Source organism: Lipophrys pholis (assembly GCF_963383615.2).
Source record: "Lipophrys pholis genome assembly, chromosome: 10".
Classification (NCBI taxonomy): domain Eukaryota; kingdom Metazoa; phylum Chordata; class Actinopteri; order Blenniiformes; family Blenniidae; genus Lipophrys; species Lipophrys pholis.
In genome coordinates, this window is record NC_137640.1 from 13090098 (window position 1) to 13107021 (window position 16924).

Sequence of the window (16924 nt, forward strand, 5' to 3'; positions counted from 1 at the left end):
GAGAAAATTCTGCTTTGTAATACAGGCCTTCAATCTCAAACCTGGGACGTACTTGATATCAGGAAAATGCAAATAGCGAGAGCACCCCAATAATATTATCCCAGATAAAGGTTCTACTAAAGAGTTTGTCACGGATTGTAGTGAATCTAAACGCAGACTCCGACTCAGATCAGCCAGTTCACAGAGTTTATTAAACATCAGGGCGTACAAAACCAGAAGCGCAATCCAGAGGCGAGTAGTCATCAACCAGGCAGAAGTCCAAACACGAGAAAATCAATGGAGCTCACAAGGAAAGAGCTGGAGTCACGAGACAAGCTTCAAATGACGACCGAGCAACGAATCGAGAGGAAAAGGAGCTTAAATACACAAGGGGAAGGGAAGATACAGGTGAGACGCATCAACACCAATCAGACACATAGAAGGAGGGTGAACAGGAAAGACAAGTGTGTGAAGACACAGACAAGACAGGTGACTTCAACATAAAACAGGAAAAGACAAACATGTAAGAGACGCAGACTTTACAAAGACACAAAAGGAACGCTTACAGAGTTAAAAACAAAAAGGCTTTTACCGTTTGGTCAGTTTGTGGATGTTGGAGAATGTTGGTCAGAAGTACTCATTATACTTCAATTTAATGATTAGGTCATCTAATCATATGACTAAGATGCAATGATTATTCTGTCATAACTGAGCTCTCACTCCAACAATAGCCTCTGTGTGTGTGTGTGTGTGTGTGTGTGTGTGTGTGTGTGTGTGTGTGTGTGTGTGTGTGTGTGTGTGTGTGTGTGTGTGTGTGTGTGTGTGTGTGTGTGTGTGTGTCTGTGTTTGTGTCAACCCAGGTCAGACAGTAGAACAGCTCAGGTTTAATACTTCAGCCATTCAATCATTAAGGTGTTTTATGCAGTCTGTCCCAAGACCTCTCTCGCTCATAAAAAAAATAATATTTGTCTTTCCAACTGCACTGTGGACCACAAAGTCCTCGTGTTTTACAACTGCCAACCTACTTCCACCGCAAACTGTTGTTCTTGTTCTGTAACTCTACAAGTGTGTGCATGAGCGAATGTCCATGTGTGTGTGGCCACAAGGGAAAGCATTGAAACCCAAGGTAGAGGTCAAGGTGGATTTTAAAGATATTGAGAATCTGAAGATTTTTTTGAAAGATGTTTGTTTTCAATTTCCCAAAAATGTCCGAAGCAGAACCACTGAGATCATGCACCTCACATTTAAATGCAAGACAGCTATAATTTACCAATTGTCTTTATCCTTTTTTCCACCAAAACATATATTTAACGATCTAATCAGTGGGATGGGAAACTTGGACGGCATCATCGGAGATTGTGGCCATGTTGCTAGTGAGGGAATTTACAGGGGAAAAAAATGTGTAGAAGGTATGAAAATTTTTTTTCTGAAAACTCATGAAGTGTGGCTTATGGCAAAGATTTTAACAGTTTTGTAGAGACCAACATAAGTTATACCCACAAACTTCTCCAAGTACATTAATGTGGCCAGTGTGCTGAGTAAATGGTAAATGGATTTCACTTATAGAGCACTTTTCCAACCACTTGAGCAGTCCCCCAAACGTTTTACACTTTTAATCACATTTACCCATTCACACACATTCACACACCCACTAACACACCAATGGCGGCCGCCGCCATGCAAGGCGCTCAGTCCGTCCATTTGGGATCAATTTGGGGTTCAGAGTCTTGCTCAAGGACACTTCAGCATGTGGACAGGCGAAGATGGGGAATCAAACCTGTAACCTTCCCATTGAGAGATTACCACTCTACGAACCGAGCCAAAGTAACCATGTTTAGCAAATTCGTATAGTGTTTTTCCACAATTCTTATACATTTTCTATCCACATTACTCGAGTTAATCTGCTTGAATGAAAGTATGAACGATGACTGTGACTGTAGTAACTTTGTCATATTTATGTTATACATATTCTTTTTTGTGAGATAAGATATTTGTAAGATTTCTGATGTTAAGGTAAGAAGCAAGTTAATCCGGTCGATTGGACTTGGTCTTATGTCTTGGAAGATGTTTTTTTCCTTATCCAAGAGGCTTCATCAGTTTAAGTAAATTTTCCAAGACATATGACCAAGTCCAGTTGATCTGATTTGGATGCAATGAAATTGATCTCTTTTATACGGTATAATGTCCCAAAAGTTCCCTTTAAATGTCATCATTCTGCTTATCATCCTTCAGTTATTGTAGTTTTTTTCCCCATTAAGATATTATTATTATTGCTAAGGCTGAAGAAAGAATCATATGAACTGTAGTTTCTGAATTGAATCCAGTTTAAGAGGTACATAGAAAGATTGCACTTTTCTGTGAACTCAGTGCACATCCATACGTAACATAAGGGTCATTGAAGGAGCAGTGAAGTATAATAGTGTAGAGCAGGAAGCTTGACTTGCTCTCCAATGATCTCAAAGCTGAGACTGACACTGCGATAGCCAGAAAGGGAACTTCTATCAGTGAGTTAAATGGCCTCTTCATTGTAAGCCTTGCAATTTCTTTTATCACGCATACAAAACCCTGTGACGACTGTGTATAAGGCAGCTTAATATGACAATTTGCTTTTCTGGGAAGTACAATAACAGGTTATTCACAGATGTGATGGCCAATTATGTCACAAATATGGATTGTCTTGGGAAATTCCATTGAACATTTCATTTTGCTATCCCCAAGTGACTTTTTTTAATCATTTAAACATAAATTCTATGTGCTGAATGGCTTGTCCTCACCCTGCCTCTGAGTGTTTATACATGACATGAATCATTAGCCACAAGAGCATGTACAACGGCACCTTATTAGCTAATCGAACGAGAGCCTCAGACGTGTGAGGAAAAGATGTCTCATTAAGCACAAGAGGAGGCGATGAGATGAGAGAAGGGCCATCTTGGGGATTATCTTAAGATAGTGAGCAGTTATGGCTTCCTCTCCATGTCACAACACAAACTCAGGCTTGATAAGTGATCAGGATCCTCATTTAGAAAAGTCCCTCGTGTGTGGATTTGCGCAAGGTCAAAGTTCTGATTTCTAAGTGATTTACTGAAGCACTAATGTATAAACCAGTGGTTTGGATTTTCATTTCTACACTTACCACACGGAAAGCTGTTGACCTTGTTTCAAATATATTTTTGCTACAGGGCAAGCAAACGGAAAACTCTTGGCGATAATACCATGTATTTGTATGGGCATTTATATATTCTGATCAAATGAGTAACAAAATGTATGGAAACAGCTCATCTTTACATAAATCTGTGAATCTGTAAAAATGCAAAGTGTGGGTGGTTAATGAAAGGACGCTGTGAGCGAGCTTTGTGCAGGATATGCATTTGAGAGGGTTAGTGCACGTAATGCCTCATGTTTTAGCCACTTGTGTGCTAATGCAAAACGGTACATTCGGAGAATGTAAGACCTCGAGTATTTGTGTAGAATGTTTGATATTACATGTGTACAACAGGTTTGTTGTTTTGTTTTTGTTTTTGTTTTTGCTGAGAGAGCTAAAGCAGCTGAGCAACAGAATAAAAGAGGCACTCTAGAGATACAACCCAAAGTATTGATTGTTTAGAGTCTAATAAACCAAGACAGACGGAGTTACTAGTGCTTGTGATAAAAGTAGATGTTAGGCAGGATGTTTTTTCTGCATAACGCAGTTTTATTGTCAGCAGACTTTGCAATGATGGGGCAATATATATAAAAGTGTACTTTGAGTATTTTGATTAAACATTAACTCATGCCATAGCCCTATGCTTTCACAGCACTGCTTGAAAAGCAGTGAAGTTCTTGGAAGTGCTTGTCTCTCGTCAGTGATTTCCTCATATCCACCCTCGTACTGCTGCATACTGCCCCACTTGCTTGATATCACTTAAACTCCAAACTGTTCATCTATCTGTCCTTTTTTTCCAGTCATCCATGTGTTGGCTCACAAAGCTGGTGCTCATATAGAGAGAAACACACACACACACACACACACACACACACACACACACACACACACACACACACACACACACACACACACACACACACACACACACACACACACACACACACACACACACACACACACGCGCACACACACACGCGCACAAACAAACATAGTTGTGACATGAGGTGTTGTATTTCACACCTTATCAGTTTTCGATACCAATAGAACAGCAATTCGCAGCTACTGCAGAATAAAATGCCAAGCCAGGCTGCCCTTATCAACTGTTTACAGTACCAGTAAACATAAATCCTTGCCACCAGTTGTACCTGGACAACCACCATCACTGTCAGGCATCAGAAACCATGATTTCGTCCACAGTTATGCAGGTGATGCCTGGAATCGGGCAGAGACAGGACCTTGCCCACTGCAGCTGGTTGGGATGTCCAGTCCTCCTCAGTGCCCCCCACATTGACGGTTTTGTTTCGACTCTCTTCCCTGCACTCTACAGTCACCCAAGAGTGTATTTACAACGAAATGCATAGTGTCAGTCACCTCACTGACGATATGCATCTCTTTTCCCTGTCAGTTAGCACAATTTTGTATGGGATAGATATCATGAAATGATGACTCCCAGGTCATCATTGTCTTTCCGTTTACATTGGAATATGTCTTTCACCAGTCCGTCTCATTATTTTTGTATTAAACAATGACTTAGTCCAATTAGTGAGGCCATTGGGAACAGAAATTACGCTGGGTGGCTTGACTAACTCACAGAAACTTAGCCAACATTCAAAGTGCTTTTTTTCCAAGTGAAAATATTATTTCACTTTTACGATTTGATGATGCACAGTTATACAGCTTTTGTGTAGCTTTACGATGGAACAGTGACGCACGGTATGAACTTACAGCAACTAGGAAGAGACAAATGTCCATGGAAGGTAATAAAACACCCGAAGAAATAATTTCATGTGAATCATGTCTAAATCCAAGAAATATTTAGAGGACAAAGGAATGCAGTTCAAGACAAAGATCGACAGGTAGAAAAAGACAAACATTTACAAGAGGGAGGAGGAGGTTATGTTTGTGAAGGGGAACATGAAGTGGCAGACTGAGTATTCAGTGTCAGATCTAGGTTAGGTTTCCAGCTTCAGCGTTGTCAACACCCTCACTCCTAACCCTGGCTATGTGGCCCACCATGTGCTGGGCAGGACGGGGTTCACTCTCAGAACAGGAGCCGGCGTCACCACCCGTGCCAAAACCACTCTGACTTTACAACACATGGAACCTGTGAACATGACACCGGCGCTCAGTAGAAAACAGCATGCAGGACCAATTCTGTCACAGGCCGGGCCATCTGAAATGAATGTTCTCACCCCACATCGCTTGATCTTGTTGATCCATCCCCTCACTCCTGCCAGGTTCAGATTTCTCTTCTTCCAAACACAGTTTGTCACACATGAACCCTCTGGATCAAAGCCTAATAAATTTGCATTGCCTCACTTCTGATGTTTAACTTATGTACACTGCTTATCATGTGTGCATTCAACTGAAAGGGGCGCTTCAGAGGCAACATGTGAAACAAAAGAATCAGGAGATCAAAGGAGGGTGTGGATGACTTGAGAGACAAAAGCCGAGTGAGATGATATGAAAAAATCTTTCTGACAGTAATACCAAAAGGAGCAAAAACATGTGTGCTTGTTTAATGCTGGTGTGGGAAGCCGATAGGTCTGTAGAAACAGAGTAAGAGGAAAGACGGCTTGTGGTTGCTAGTGTTTAGGTTTAGTAGTGTTTGATGACAGCTAGCTGTTCTTCAATGAGGCTTTAAGTTCTGCACACTGTTGCAATAGCCGTGGAAAACATCAAGGACAAGAGACTTCAGGAAAAACTGTATTTTGCAACATGTCAGACAACAGACAGGCCACATCGAGGGAAGAGAAATTATCTTGTTTGATGGGGCGCTCAAGTAACTTGTGCCCAGACGTTCCTGATTTTTTTTGCAGAGTCCCAGATTTGGGAGACCTGTCGACCGTTAAAGCCGTTCCTAAGAATTTGCCCGATCTAAATATCAAAAAGAGGAAAACAAATGTCTTGCTCAAACTCCGATTCTTACAGTAGCTATTTAAAGTAACTTGCTGACGTTGTCATCAGAAAGCAGTTGATGTCGCAGTGTATGCGCAGCACCCAGCAACCTGGCACACTTGTACTACTTGGTACATTACATGAACATCGTGATACGAAGGCCAAATTCATGAAAGACCAGGTGATGAAAAGGTGATGAATCATTTTGATAGTTACAGAGTAACTACAGCTCAGCAATTTTTGGGTACCGGATGAATAAAGTTGCAATTAAATTGACATAAAAGGTAATAAACAATTACGTTTCAAGTATATTTAAAAACATTTAAACTCATTCATTCATTCATTCATTCATTCATTCATTAACGCTGACAGTAAAAAATGCAAATCTGCTTGTTTATGAAAATGTCACATTAAAGGTGTTCTTTGAAGGATTTATTGAGCCCAGAAATATTTACTGGTCATTCTTGCAAGTTAAATGTTTTAAACGTTTATATACTGGCTACTGCGTTAATAAGGGATGCTGTTCTAAACATTGTTAGTACTTAAATATAATTATCGCATTACATATAATATGATCACATTGAATTATTAGATACATTTCACTGCTCTGGATCCATTTCTATGTGTTATTGGAGTAGATTTGTTTCAAGTTTTTTAGTTTGATCCCTCTCAAAAACTGTTCTTGAGAAATGTTTTTATTTATTGTCCCTCCTACAATTTAAACAGATTTCTGCCCTTATTATGTGGCTCTTATTCTACCCAGGCTGTAGAATTATACGTAACCACAGGGATGTTCACCACTTCTTTAATGACTGAAAGTATTGAAACATAAACTTTGGTTCTTTTCAATGGCCTTGTGTTGTTGTTGTTGCTGTTGTTGTTGCTGTTGCTGTTGCTGTTGCTGTTGATGTTGATTTCCATTCTATAATTCTAGTCACCAAATTTTTAGGTCAAATTCACATGACAACATAGAAAACAACCCAGAAGAGACATTCAACTTTTTCCAATAGAAGGGAACATTGCTTATGCGATAAATATTATATGCATGTCTGCTGATGCCAGCCAGTAGTGAAACTGCATTGGGGAATTGACTGTTTTTATTCAGAGAATGATTGTATTCGTGATGATGCAGCAAGCACATTAATGGGTTAAAAATCAGGAAAGCCAGCATGGTTATTTAAAAATTAATCAACACAAAAAGAAATATAGCTGAATTCCTCTTCATTTAAGCCTTTAATGGCTTTCAATGATTTTAAATTGGATTATCTATACATATTTTATTTTAAGTTAATAACTGCAAAGCCCTTTCTGCTGGTATCAGGTATGCTTTTATCCTTTTAACAATTAAAAAAACCCACATTGCTGCCATGTGGACTCACTTCATTGGCTCTACTTCATTATTGGCTTAATTTAAAGATTACTGATGTCTACCTATAAATAATTAACTATCCTTGTCCAATTCGTCCCCATCATCTTCTGCGACCTCCCATCTCATCATCTTGTCTTTGTTTCTAAACTTAAACAAGGTGGTTTCTTGTGCTTCTGTAAGAGTAAGCCTTAAACTTGGGGACAAATGGCTTGTCATCCCTCATCCCTGACCTAAATGTCATCCAAAGATGCATTTCTGTTGATGGAACTTGAAAGTATTAGTGTTCTTTAGTTTCTTAACTGTAATACTTCACTGTATTTATTTCTATTGTTGAAGTTTTGACACTGCAACACATTAGTCAATTCTTGAATGTGTTGTATAAAATGTGGATTGGTTGTCTGAAGTCACAATGAGAGTTTTTTGGTTATTTTTTAGATATCAAGTAAATCAACGATATCAATTTTGCATTAACTAATTATTATGTCAATTTTATTAACAAAGTATTATTTCCTATTTCTAACACATTTAACCACAATGTAGTAAAACTATGGATTCTATGATATTATATATATATCTGTAAAAGTAGATATTGTAATAAAGGTTGTGTATCTGAAATCTTAATATAGCAAAACTATTGTCCCTTTCCCTGATTTATTTTGATGTGAAATTGATGTAATTTTCTAAACGCAGCAGAATGTTCCATTTTTTGTGATAATGTAAATAAAAGATTTAGCTCAGTCATGCATGAATGATTATGCAAAATCTTTGCAAAAACACCAACTGTCATCCTAGAATACTGATGAACATACAGGTCTTTGATTGGAAATAGGACTTTTTTTTAATCTGGAGTGTATCAGCTTGTTCTTTGGAAGCCTACATATACAATTGAAGGACCTAAATCAGATTGTTGTGCACAGACATACTTGTTTTGACTTGTGGTTACAAAAGTCTATTGGATGGAAATCCTACCACAATACAAGTGAGTTAATCCAATGAGCTATATTTATTTGCAACCCTCCTCAGTTCTACATTATTTCCCTTTTTTAGTTTCAAGGAAAGTCTTAATGGAAGGATCCCATTTGAATACAAAATGTAATCATGTCAAGTTTGGTTAAAAAAATATTAAAGTTATGCAGCTATTGAATCTGACTATACTTGTTTTTAAAATGACATTCTATGAGCAACTCTTAGTGAGCATTTAGAGTAGCGGTTAAGCACTGCCAGCCTGCTTCTTTTTTTCAGTCCTTAAGCTGTTGGCTCTAATTTCAAACCACGCAAACATGACGGTGATATTGTTCAGGTCATTTGAGTGTCAGCAAGAGACTACAGTTGTGTATTTCCCACTTGAAAACCTCCTAAAGTGAAAATAGCTCTTGTTTTCAGTGTTTTTCTTCAAAATAGTCTATATGAAGTGACAGGCTTTGGCTTCACTTCATATAGTGAACTTCAACACTTTTGTTTGATTCCTTTTTCATTTTTTTTTTTTTTTATTAAGTCTGGATATTTTCCATGGTCCAGAGGTATGACTTATTTTGGCTTAACACAGTCTGTTGTTTTAGGACTCGTGTGGCCACTCGATTAGTGCAGTCGTTTTGGTCTACACCTCATTCTGCAGGCCATAAAGAGTAAAACCTCAGAAAATGTGCATGTCTAAGCTTTGTATGGAATAAGAATGACACAAGAATAGTAGCAGTACGCCGAGAGAATGAAAACTGATTGAAAGACATGAAAAGAGAAAAGGATAAAACAACCTTGAGTGTAATATGAGATGATTTTTCATTATTCCCACGGCTGAATACTTAGCATACGGAACTCCTTTCACAGTCTGACTTTCTTATATGCACACACAGCCATTAACACACACATAAACACACACGCGGGTCGGCAATCTTGCTGACCACCCAGCCAGTGCCCCCTGGGCCCCACCTCTCACCCTGCTCAGAGGCAGTATAGCTGAGAAAAACTACACCATTCACTTCCTTTCCCTCCTTACCTAGTTCCCCACTCCTGCCCTCCCTCCCTCTCTCAGTGCTCCTATTCATGTTGCAACAACTCGTAAAGGAAAGAGACTTTGACCTCCACAGTAAAAAGCTCCTGATTGCATACGTTCATCTGCAGGAGCGGGCTGTGCGAGCTCACACGACTCTGATGGCTGTCATTTGGATCACAGTCCCCTAGTAAATATGCAAGCTACTAAAAGGATTTTCTTAAATAAACTGCGGACTTGTATTCTAAGCCTTCACACTCGCTGCGGACTTGATATGAATTTCATGACAGAGCCTTTTGAAGCAAAAAACAAAAACACAACCACATGTACTGTAAGGTTGAAAAAACAAGAGGACTATAAAGAAAACCACAATTTTTACAAACCAAAATCATCACATGGTAATCATTACTGCAAAATTAACATCTGGAAAGCAATACCACAGCAGAACTGCTGTGACACAACTTTATGATATACTCATGTACACGTGGTGTTCATAATTGGTTACATTAGGTTTCTGAATAACAATATTAAACTTGAAAGCATTCATTCATGTAATTATTCTAACCTAACCTGAAAGATACACTCATAAAACCATTTCAACCTTTCAGATCGGCATATACCACATTAAGCCTGCGTAACTTTGCCATGAGACAGAAAGAAACTAATGAATACTAGAATTTGCTTAAGTTCAAACATAATGGAGAACGCATTGTCCTGTACAGTGTAGACACCATACAGTCCGATTCAACAATTTTTCTATATGGTTTCTACTGGTTGAGGCAATCTGGATCTTAAACCTTATTGTTTTTTGTGCTGTGCTTAAAATATATGATTTCTCTGCTTAGCTAACAGTGAAACCAGAGTACATGAAGTCGCTGCACTGAATCGTGCATGAAGATCTCATAGTGCAGAAACAAATTCAGATTTAGGCCAGGTTTATTCATAGACAGGCATTACAAAAACAGACATTTCATTCTTTACATTTTCAAAAATACAATTGTTCCTTGGCAAAATAAGAGCATTTGTGATCGCGAATACTGTACAAACAAGCCAAAAGTGTTTGCACAAACACAAACACAAAAACAAGCACTTTTAGCAGCATCCATTCTCATCACACCAGCTAAACTGTAAACACTGGTCACACACATATGAGGCTGATGACGCTTCTGTCACATACTGTCACGCTAAACGCTCATTCTTGTCGTTGTTTTTGCTTCGTGTAACCCGGTCCTTAACTTGCCTTTAAATTCTTCCTTACAAGGTCTGTAATGTTCAGCAGGACTCACACTTTCTATATTCAAGTGCACAAATGAATATAAAGCAGTTCTCAACTTATCTAAGGTACACTTGCACAAATATGTGCATTGCTGTAATTGCAAAATGTTAACTCATTCTTTGATTGAGATGTGTCACCTAAAAAGTCCTGCAGATGGACTTGCAAAAAGGGAAACAGTCTTACCTAGCCTAGAGTGTCTGTTACATCTCTTGTCTCACCATCACAAGCAGAGATGTCTCATACTGAAATAGACAACCTTCCAATCATAGCTCGACTATGAACAGTTGATTTGGGTCCTCAATATCTTTGCATGTCTGCACAGAAAAAACAGCATTTTCTTTTAATCGCGTCCTCTTAAGCATCAACTTGTGTAGTATTTTATAGATATTTCTGTTGGTTGTTTGATTTTTTGATTTACCACATCGTTTTCCTTCACTCTGTTACTCTTAAAATTGTGTTACTGACAATTTTCTGTGGAATTAAAAAAAAACATATAAAAGTTGATAATTCAGTATGATATTTAATCTTCAATTAAAAAAGAAACAACAACAACAAACTTACAATTTTAAGGAAATTTACATATTTTTTTGCAATTATAAATGGAACCGCTTGGCAGCAATTTCCCCCAGAATATCTGTACAGTCCCATAGTCATAGTCAGCCTATCAGCATACTGTTGATCTTGCATTTCTAATGGATACAAACAAAAATTGTTACTTTTTTCAGTTGCTTTAGTTATTGCTTCTCTTTCAGCTGTGCCTCTGCACATTCTGATTTATAGACTTCTACTCAATTTTGTCTGTCTGTCTGTCCATCTGTCCGTCTGTCTGTTTGTTTGTTTGTTTTACCCTAACTTTACAAATACACAGCAGCCAGACACACTGGATGTTGTGTTGCCATCCGCAGGCTTTGGTCAGATAAATAAAATCAAGAGTGGTGCAGAAGCAGAAATGTTGCTGTTTAGTGGTCAACTCTATCATGTTTTTAAATCACATCTTAAAACACGCATGTTCTCTTTGGCTTTTAACCAGTGTTGAAGTTGACTTTTACTGCTCAAAGTGTATTCTGTGCTGCCACTGTATTGTTGTATTTATAATTGTATTTTTATATTGTTGTACAGCACTTTGGTCAACTGAGTTGTTTTTAATAGTGCTTTATAAATACATTGGATTGGATTGGATTGGATAATGGAACACATTTGTACCCAGACAATGAGCAACTGCATTTCTGTTTGCAATTCAAAAAGCATTCAATTGAAGTTGCTTTTCTTACAACCCAGCAGGTAGGCTTGCCATAGACTGGTGTAAATCTTGCATATTTGTGACACTACACTCCATGACGGTGTTGTGTGGAAATTCCTTCGAGAACAATTGTATTTGTTAACCCAATGTCTTTTAGTTCAGGAGTAACACAGTGTTAGTGCTATGGCCAAGGACAGGGTTCTGCTTTTTTGTGCCTGCATGCTTTTATCAGGTACTGAAACTTCTTTGCAGAATCCAAAAATCTGCTGCTTCTTGGATAAATTAGTGGGTCTAAATGTGTGATGTAGCCTGATCATGTAGTACTACAGTGTGTATTATGTACAGACTGCGGGACAGAGAAAAACAGACGTGCGAACAGAGTCCGGCAGACTCGGCAAGTCAAGCAATCGTTTAGTAAAGGCAGTCAGACACATATGTTGGAGCAGTAGCAAGGATAACTAAACAGAGGTCAGGGGTCAGGTGGGATTTGGATTTCCTGCTTCTCCACCCCAGAGGAGCTCAAACACGTCTCTTCCACCTCAGAAACCCATCATCCTCCCTGCCTGATCTGCTCTGCATCCTCCCTCTAAGATGCCTGTGTCCTCTGTTTTACTTAAATGTGGACCAGTGCTTCTACTTCATAGTAAAATTCTTTAAAGAGGGAATGTCTGGATAGAGGTTAATTATGATAATGCTGATCCACTGAGGTTGTGATAGTTTCCATAGTTTTGACTTTTTTTTTTTTTTATCTATTTTCTCATGCTTGATGAACATTAAACATGTATAAAAAAAAAAGTGACATTTTACACAGCTTGCAAAATAAAGTTGCATTGTACAGACAGTCACAAAGATGAGCATCTCACATATGTTCAAACATATGTGTATTTTCCATACATGCTATTGTTCGCATCGAGCATGTCTGGATGCACACATGTGTTCACGCATGTGTTTATGGGCCACTGCTGCCCTCTTTATAAACACATCAGTTGGGCTGACAGTCCACAGCAGGAGGCGGAGAGTGCCTTGAGACAGCCTGGGACAGAGGCCTCATAAAAAATCACTTCTAATTTATTTCCCTCCAAATTGGAAAGTGCACGCTCACACCTGACTAAATCATCACGCGTCAACTGGAGACGGCCCCCCACTGCATGCTGACGAAACTTGATCCCAGTTTTGCTGCGCAGGCCCAAGCCAGGCCTGGCAAAAGAAACACAGTGTCACGCCGCATACATACACACTCCATAATGGCTTTTGCAGATGTTTTGCTCCCGATAGCCCCTCTAAAGCCATACCCCTACTGCTCCCTACCTCTCACCAGCACACTTGATCTGGCCCACACCAACCATCGGGGCTTATCAAATCTTACATTTCACTCTGGTTTTTTTTTGTGGTTGCATGGCCTTTAGATGCCCTGTTGTTCCTTCCCACCCAGTCATTCGCTTCAGAATACTGCTACACTTAAAGTGTTTTAATTATTTCACTTGCACTTCTTCACCTTTTCCTCTGCACTTCACGGCCATTTATTTTTATATACCTCCCCATCTTTCCGCTGTTCCCCAACGTGGAACCCCCATGTTCTAATGTGAAAGACATATGTTATTACAGAACATTAGACCTGGCAACCATAAACTTGACAAACACTATACAAACAGCAGGGGTGCCCAGTAGGACTAGTAGAGGTCAACAAAAGGCATGTGTGTGTGTGTCTGTGAGACATAAAAAGTGTTTCTACATAAAGCTAGTATCTACTGTTTCTACTCGCACACAGCACTGAATGACGGCAGGTCTACAGAGTGAAGTAACCCCAACCCTTGATTCCATAAAATATGAGATATGCAGTAACATTCTTCACCCTCGCTGCAGCAAACCAACACACACACACACACACACACACACACACACACACACACACACACACACACACACACACACACACACACACACACACACACACACACACACTCACGCGCACACACACACACGTGCATGCATACACACACATCTGTTCTTTAATCCAACAACAACAACGTGCTCATGAAATTAGAGAAGCCATTTTTTTGTGTTCACAAAAATGAAAGAAGACAAAACAGTTACCAACAAAACCTAGATATTACGTTATGTGTGGATTAATCATTCGAAAAGGATGTAACATTAACATGGAAAGACACAAACATTGCAACCAAACAGTCCTCTGAAATGCCAAGAGTTTGGACCGAAAACATTTAGGGCTATCACTATTAAATATTAAATTGTTCAATCAGTTTTACAAATTAAATTACTCAATGTTATATTGTTATTATTGAGTGTTGGAGCGTTGGTGTCTGCAGGGATGTCGGAGTGTAAGTGTGTTTTGAGGTTCCAAAAAGAAAACTTTAAAGGATCAATTAAGATCTATTCTGTTCTAAATATCAAACGATATCCTAAATAGAATTTGGGTAGTTTATATTTTAATGACTTATATTCTAAAATTACAATAAATACAACAAAGTGTCGTAAAATATCTTAATTTTCTTTTGTAATTAGCAAATAATTATGGATGTTCCAGTGTTTGAATAAGATGCTATATTATGTTCTAGATTTTGAGATGCACGTGGTTTTCACTAAATGTATATACTGTGTAAAACTGCTAACAGATATAGCGCCTCAGATTTTAATTAGAAAACAGCGTTTCATTCACATGATTACTCAATAAAAAAAATTTTAATTAAGAAATTATTCTTCTCTCATTGTTTTATGTGTAGATGACATATCTCCATTTCATATATTTGTAAATATATTTAGAAACGTCAAACTAATCATGATGAAAACACAAATCAACAAATAGCCTCCATACGATTAGCGAAAAAGAAGAAACTGTTAAATGATAAAATGGGGGCGGTTGGTAGAGCGGTTGTCTCCCAATCAGAAGATCAAGTCCCATCTCTGCCTGTCCGCATATCGACGTGTCCTTGAGCAAGACACTGAACCCCAAATTGGTCCCAATTGATGGATTAGGCACCTTGCATGGCGAATGCCTCCACTGATTGTGTGAATGGGTGTGAATGGGTGAATGTGACTGACGATGTGCTTTGGGACTGCTCAAACATTTGAAAAATACTATAAAAGTGAAATCCATTTACCATTTAAAATTACAGGTGTACACAGGAAGTGGACTTAGCCACAAAAAAGGATACAATCTTCTTCAAATGCAGTACTTGTTAAGTTTGATTTTGTCAAGTCTCTATACTGTTTTCTTCATTAAGCAGACCCAATTTTCTCTGTGGTTGTCATATTACAACTGACACATGGGATAATGTATCACCTCGCGCCTGCCAACTGTACCTCGGCACATAAACAGTTCTGTGGTTCGAGTTAAATGCTAAAGTACCGCTAGTTCTGATTTCTGACTTGTAGGGTGCAAATACAATACACAAATCTATTGAGATGAGTTATAATGTTTACATCAGCACATTCATCCAGCAGCCAGCAACTACTTCTGTACTCAGTTCATTGTTTTGTTTTCTATTTGGCCTCCTCCTTCAGTGGCATGGGATTTATAGAAGGCTGGAGTTAGTATTTTCTATGCATATCTGTTTAGTTGATCAGCGTGATATTTAGATTTCGTGGTTCCATTTCTTTTGCTCATGCTGAAACCAGGCACCTTCGGGTCTATAGCACCGTCTATCACTTTATCTATCTAATTATTCCACGACCTGCGGGTGATCCCAGCTGCCTATAGATGACTGTGGGTCATCCTGGAAAGGCCACCGGCCCGTCACTGGTCAAACATAGAGACACATAGACAGCAAGAGACACAGAGACACATTTACTGGCATTTTTACAGTCACCAATTGATAGATAACACATGTTTGTAAGATATATGGGGAAGCTGGAGAAAACTCTGTACATATTTTAGGGAGATTTTCATGGTGAAGTGAGAGTGCTAACCATCACACCACCAACAGTCATCCAATAACACCTAAAGGTTTTTCCATTTGACTCTCATTCACAAGGCATCAAGCTTTCTCTCAAAATGCTGTGTTACTGTGGAAATTATGTGTGAAAGGCCTCGCTCTATTGATTGGCTCAGATATAATATAAGATGTGATTACAAAAATCAACTTCTTCGTGCGCCTATTTACATGGAGGCTTTTAATCTGATGTAATTACATAGCTTATTGTTTGTACTGAAATAATATTTTTTTAGATTCGCCGAACTATTTAGCACAATTAGTTTTGGTTTTTGTTTTGTTTTAAAGAAAGGGCCAGGAACAATGCAGGGTATCTTTGACTGACAATGTCATCATTGCTTCTTTTATCTTTAATGATAAGCAAGTATTCTGTAAACACTACTGACTGGATACCCTTTCTATAAATAACAGCAAATTAGGATTTTTAACTGTGCTGTGTTTTCACTGAAGAAATGTTGTTTTTATTTTGAAGCCGGCTCGAGCTGCTGAACATTTTGTCATTTTCAGGTCAAATCAGGTAATAATCTTTTCTATATGATGTTTCCGGCATAACTTTCACTGATAGTGGTAGGGTGAGACACTTTCATTGACAGCAAATTTCTGTCACAGCATTGGAGTTTGTCACTGATTTGAGCTCAATGCAACAATGCACATGACACAGATAGTCACTATGAAAAATGCCTATTATAGCACTACATCTTTACATGGACAGTGAGTAACACATAGTAATTAATGCAGCACCTGCCAATGTATTCTTTATTTAAGTGTTGGATCAGTGACTGAAGATTAGAGTTAACAATGAGGTCGTTCTTGCTTTTCCACCTCAAATACCGTTCTTTCACTATACAATACAATGAAGGCTGTGACCATGGAGTCACAAACCAAACAAAATAACAAACCCCAGCATGCCATGTAAAAACGCAAAAAAAGTAGATTGAGAGGCTGACTGAATGACGTAGAAAACAAACATTGAACGTGTCATATACAGCAGCTCATGCAGAGCAAGTACTTGCTTGTGTACCCTCAAAGACAAATAGGCCTACCGAGGAAGAACTAACAGATCTCCACACAACATAAACT

The 16924-nt window shown here is 38.6% G+C and overlaps 1 protein-coding gene across 1 annotated transcript in view; it reads left to right on the forward strand.

Annotated features, from left to right (window-relative positions):
• Positions 1-285: 285 nt before the first annotated feature.
• Positions 286-16924, forward strand: part of sac3d1 (SAC3 domain containing 1) — a 56628-nt gene continuing 39989 nt past the window's right edge. Inside the window, exon 1 of the mRNA XM_080472664.1 lies at positions 286-387. The gene's annotated coding sequence lies outside the window, so the exon portion shown is untranslated. The remainder of the gene's footprint in view (positions 388-16924) is intronic.